The following is a 6,000-nucleotide window of genomic DNA, read 5'->3' on the forward strand; positions in this document are numbered from 1 at the left end:
ATTTTAGAATGTAGATTTCATCAATGTAATTGTCTGCATAATTTCCAATGCCCCATATATTTTTTTGTATATACAGTGCACTCGGAAAGTAAGCAGACACCTTGACTTTTTCCACATTTTATTACGTTACAGCCTTATTCTAAAATTGATTCAATAAATAAAATCCTCATTCCCCATAATGACCAGCTAAAACAGGTTTTTAGACATTTTAGCAAATTAGAAATTGAGCTCAGGTGCATCCTGTTTCCATTGATCATTCTTGAGATATTTCTACAATTTGACTGGAATGCCTGTGGTAAATTCAATTGATTGGACATGATTTGGAAAGGCACACACCTGTATATATGTCACGCCCTGGCCTTAGTTATCTTTGTTTTCTTTATTATTTTAGGTCAGGGTGTGACATGGGGGATGTTTGTGTGTGTTTGTTTCATTAGTGGTTGTTGTTAGTGCTTGTGTGTTTGTTATATTCCATTTGAGGAATTCTTGCTTATGTTTTGAGTAAACGCTGTTGTGTTGCTCAACACCTGTGTCCGGCGCTTGACTCCGCTACATATCTGCACACAACCCTGACAATATATAAGGTACCACAGTTTACAATGCATGTCAGTGCAGAAACCAAGCCATGGGGTCGAAGAAATTATCCATAGAGCTCCGAGACAGGATTGTGACGAGGTACAGATCTGGGGAAGGGTACCAAAACATTTCTGCAGCATTGAAGGAAGGTCCGCAAGAACACTGTGGTCTCCATCATTCTTAAATGGAAGAAGTTTGGAACAACCAGGAATCTTCTCAGAGCTTGCCAACTGGCAAAACTGAGCAATCGACTATGCCTATTAATGTTTGTACCATGTTCTGTGCTGCTATCATTTTGTGTTGCTATGGTACCATGTTGTTGTGATGTTGTGTTGTGACCATGTTGTGTTGTTATGTGTTGCTGCCTTGCTATGTTGTTGTCTTAGGTCTCTCTTTATGTAGTGTTGTGTTGTCTCTCTTGTCGTGGTGTGGGTTTTGTCCTATATTTTATTTTTCATTTTTAATCCCAGCCCCCATCCCCGCAGCAGGCCTTTTGCCTTTTGGTAGGCCATCATTGTAAATAAGAATTTGTTCTTAACCTTTTTGCCTAGTTCAGTAAAGGTAAAAAAAAACACAAAATACAAATCGGGGGAGAAGGGCATTGGTCAGGGAGGTGACCAAGAACCCGATGGTCACTCCATAGAGTTCCTCTGTGGAGATGGGAGAACCTTCCAGAAGGACGACTCCTCAGTAAAAGGCACATGACAGCCCGCTTGGAGTTTGCCAAAAGATACTCTGTTCTGATGAAACCAAGATTGAACTCTTTGGCCTGAATGCCAAACGTCACGTCTGGAGGAAACCTGGCACCATCCCTATGGTGAAGCATGGTGGTGGAAGCATCATGCCGTGGGGATATTATTCAGCGGCATGGACTGGGAGACTAATCAGATCTAGGAAAAGGTTAATGGAGCAAAGTATGGAGAGATCCTTGATGAAAACCAGCTCCAGAGCGCTGGACTGGGGCGACAGTTCACCTTCCAACAGGACAACGACCCTAAGCACACAGCCAAGTCAATGCAGGAGTGGCTTCGGGACAAGTCTCTGAATGTTTTTGAGTGTCCCAGCCAGAGCCCGGACTTGAACCCGATCAAACATCTCTGGAGAAACCTGAAAATACCTGGGCAGCAAAGCTCCCCATCCAACCTGACAGAGCTTGAGAGGATCCACAGAGAAGAATGGGAGAAACTCCCCAAATACAGGTGTGCCAAGCTTGTAGCATCAGACCCAAGAAGACTCAAGGCTGTAATCACTGCCGAAGGGGCTTCAACATTACTGAGTAAAGGGTCTGAATAATAATGTAATTGTGATATTTCAGTTTTTAATTGTTCATAAACCTGCAAAGTTTTTGCTTTGTCATTATGAGGCATTGTGTGTAGATTGATTAGGTAAAAAATATGTCAATCAATTTTAGAATCAGGCTGTAAAGTAACAAAATGTGGAAAAAGTCAAGTTCTGAATACTTTCCGATTGCACTGTATAACGTTCTTTTGGTTGCAAGAATTTTGATTAATAATTTACATTGAACAATTCAAAATTTCAGTTCATAAACCATGTAGATGGAATCGGTACAATTAAAATCTATTCCCAACTATTTTGACATTTATATGGCACAACTGTCAATTCTTCTGTCCTTAAATGAAACTGGTATACTTTTAATTTATCACAATTTTCTTTAACCAATTTTGGTCTTTAATGCAGGGCCAACAGAAAAGTTCCTTACTTTTTCCCCCTCCACTTTTTGGGGAGAGCAGACATTTCCAAATATTTTGTTAGCTTCATGTGTGACATAATTCCACCAGTCCTAAATATTGTGGTCAAACTCAAACATACTAATTGTTTAAAAAAAGTATAATCTTTGTTAAGTAAACTTTATTTTTTACAATTAGTATGTTTGAGTTTAACCACAATATTTGTTGTATTATTTGTTCTGTCTTTTCTGGTGGATTAAACTGAAATTGCAACCAACTTTCTGTCTTGTTATAAAAAATAGTGATATTTTGGAGATGATATCATTTTCAAATAACCGAAAGTGAGAAGTTGTAATCTGAATAAAGGGGAAAAGGCCATTCTTGAACATGGGGTGTGTAACGGCAGTCCTCCTCCTCTTCATCTGAAGAGGAGGAGTATTGAGGGAACCAAGGCGCAGCGTAGTGAAATTACATATTTTATTAACGAAAACACGAACTGGACTAAACTAACAAAAACAACAAACTGTGTAGACAGACCTAAACCACGAACTTACATAAAACAAGAAGAACGCACGAATAGGAAACATAGACTACACAAACCGAACAAACCGTAAACAGTCCCGCGTGGTGTACAGACACAGACACGGAAGACAATCACCCACAACGAACACTGTGACAACGCCTACCTAAATATGACTCTTAATTAGAGGAACGCCAAACACCTGCCTCTAATTAAGAGCCATACCAGGCAACCCAAAAACCAACATAGAAACAGAAAACATAGAATGCCCACCCAAACTCACGTCCTGACCAACTAACACATATAACAAACTAACAGAAATAGGTCAGGAACGTGACAGGGTGAGACATTTCTTCTAAACTGCTAGAGAACAAGTACGGATTTAAATATAACTTTTGTATGACTGACACCTTTAGTGAGAAGCCTAATGCTTTAATATTTAATCATTTTTACCCTCCAAATTCATATACTTTACATAAATAGGCCCGTTTAATTTTGTCTGGCTTGCCGTTCCAAATAAAATTGAATACATATTTGCTTATTTAATTTAAAAACAGGTTGCTAGGTGTAGGCAATACCATAAGTAAATAGGTAAACTGGGATATGACTAAAGAGTTAATCAGTGATTTTTCCACAAATAGACAGGTATTTTCCTTTACATGGTATCAAAATCATTTCTGTTTTTGCTAACTTTCCATTAAAATGTATTGTAGTAAGATCCTTTCTTTCTTTCAGGATATGTGTACCAAATATGTCCACATCACCGTCAGACCATTTTATTGGTAAACTACACAGTAATGTAATTATTTTTTGTTGTGATCCAATATGTAATATAGTACACTTATCATAATTTGGTTGGAATCCAGAGAGATTAGAAAAAGTATCTAGATCCTCCATGAGGCTCTTGAGGGATCCAAATTGTGTATTTAAAAGAAAGCATGAATCATCAGCCTACAGTGATGCCTTTGTTTTTAAGCCCTTGTTTTCTAACACCTTGATATTATTGTTGGATCTGATTTTGATAGCTAACATTTTGAAGGCCTTAATAAATAGATATGCCGATAGTGGACAACCTTGTTTTACTCTTTTTGACAGTTTAATACTTTAAGAGAAGTAGCAGTTATTTACTATTTTACACCTATGGTTAGTATACATAACTTTAACCCATTGTGTAACAGATTATCCAAAATTGTTATATTTCAGGCATTTATATATCAAACGCCTTTTCAAAGTCAGCTATAAGTACCAGGCCTGGTTTCACAGATTTTTCATTGTGTTCTACAGTTCCCAGTACTTGTCTTATATTATCTCCAATGCATTGTTCATGTAAAAAACCTGTCTGACTAGGATGAATAATATCCCCAAATAACTTTTTAATTGTATGCACTACGCATTTTGCCAGAATTTTTGCATCACAACACTGAAGTGTAAGGGGCCTCCGATTTTTTTAATTGACTGGATCTTTATATTTACCACATGGATCCTGTTTCAGTAATAATGAAATCAGACCTCCTTGTTGTGTATCTGATAATCTACCATTTTTGTAGTAGTGGTTAAAACATGCTCACAACGGTCCTCTGAGTATGTCAAAAAAGGTTTGGTATTCCACCACTGGTATGCCATCCAACCCTGGAGTTTTCCCAGCCTTAAATGCTGTAATTGTATCAAGAAGTTCCTCATCTGTAATTTGGCCTTCACGCCAGTCTTTCTGTTCAGCTGTTAATTTTGCATTATTAATAAAATTAAAAAACATACAGTTATCTTCGGTCAGTGGAGAAGGAGGAGACAAAAGAAAACATGTGCCTAAAGTGCTTGCTTCTTCTTTCAAAATATTGTTTGGTGAATCATGGGTGAGTGCATGTTTGTGTATGTGTGTGTGTGTGTTCGTGTGCATGCGTGTACATACACACGTGTCCAGGCTCCCCTGACGTTACTTAGATCGAGTTCTATCCATCCCCCACATCCCACCATGCAGATGCTCAATTGGGGTCGAGGGAGAGAGGGATGGAGAGATGGAGCGATCTGAGTGATATAGGAGAGAGACCACAGTGTGTGTAATGAGGGACAGTCAGGAAGACTAGCTGTCGCCATTGGCGTTGGCTAATGGGGATCCTAATAAAATCAAATCAAAAATCTTCTCAGATCAGCTCTCATTACGACAAGTCGAATGAACAAAACCTGACACAAAGCTGCCCTTTTCATCCCATGTGTCATGATATGCTTTTGACATGAGGGTGTGTGTGTGTGTGTGTGTGTGTGTGTGTGTGTGTGTGTGTGTGTGTGTGTGTGTGTGTGTGTGTGTGTGTGTGTGTGTGTGTGTGTGTGTGTGTGTGTGTGTGTGTGTGTGTGTGTGTGTGTGTGTGTGGCATACGACAAGGGAGTGTGAGGGCCAGATGACAATATGGAGGTAAAAGTTATTTTTGTATCCATTAAAGTATTCATGGGTCTATGACCTTTTGAATGTTTGAAATCTTTTTGCAAATGTAATGTAATTTGTAGTAATTCAAATGTAAGTATTTAACATTTGAAATTATATAAAGTCAAGTATTTAAAATGTGTGGGTGGGTATTTTGCATGTATTTGTGTGCCATTGTTTGGCTCTTGCTACTTAGATCCAGTTATCTCTCTCTCTCTCTCTCTCTCTCTCTCTCTCTCTCTCTCTCTCTCTCTCTCTCTCTTCTCTCTCTCTCTCTCTCTCTCTCTCATCTCTCTCTCTCTCTCTCTCATCTCTCTCTCTCTCTCTCCTCTCTCTCCTCTCTCTCCTCTCTCTCTCTCTCTCTCTCTCTCTCTCTCTCTCTCTCTCTCTCTCTCTCTCTCTCTCTCTCTCTCTCTCTCTCTCTCTCTCTCTCTCTCTCTCTCTCTCTCTCTCTCTCTCTGTGTGTGGGAGAATTTGGCCCACTAGGCTTCTGTAGGTGCGTGTATGTGAGTGATAGATACACACCACTAGTGGTACATGAAATGCAGCCTGGAGAAGAGGAGGGAGCAAAAAAATAAAAGATGATAATATTCCCCAGCTCTCTCTTCTCTTTCCCCCTCCCTTTCCCTCTCTCTCTCCCGCCTTCAGAGAAGCAGAGTTGATACAGTGAGCGGGGAACTGCTGGAGGGGGAAATGAAGGCCCACTGGTGTGTGCCGAGAGAGAGAGATAGAGAGAGCGAGATAGAGAGAGAGAGAGAGAGAGAGAGAGAGAGAGAGAGAGAGAGAGAGAGAGAAAGTGA

This window comes from Salvelinus fontinalis, chromosome 6 (genome assembly GCF_029448725.1).
Source record: "Salvelinus fontinalis isolate EN_2023a chromosome 6, ASM2944872v1, whole genome shotgun sequence".
NCBI lineage: Eukaryota > Metazoa > Chordata > Actinopteri > Salmoniformes > Salmonidae > Salvelinus > Salvelinus fontinalis.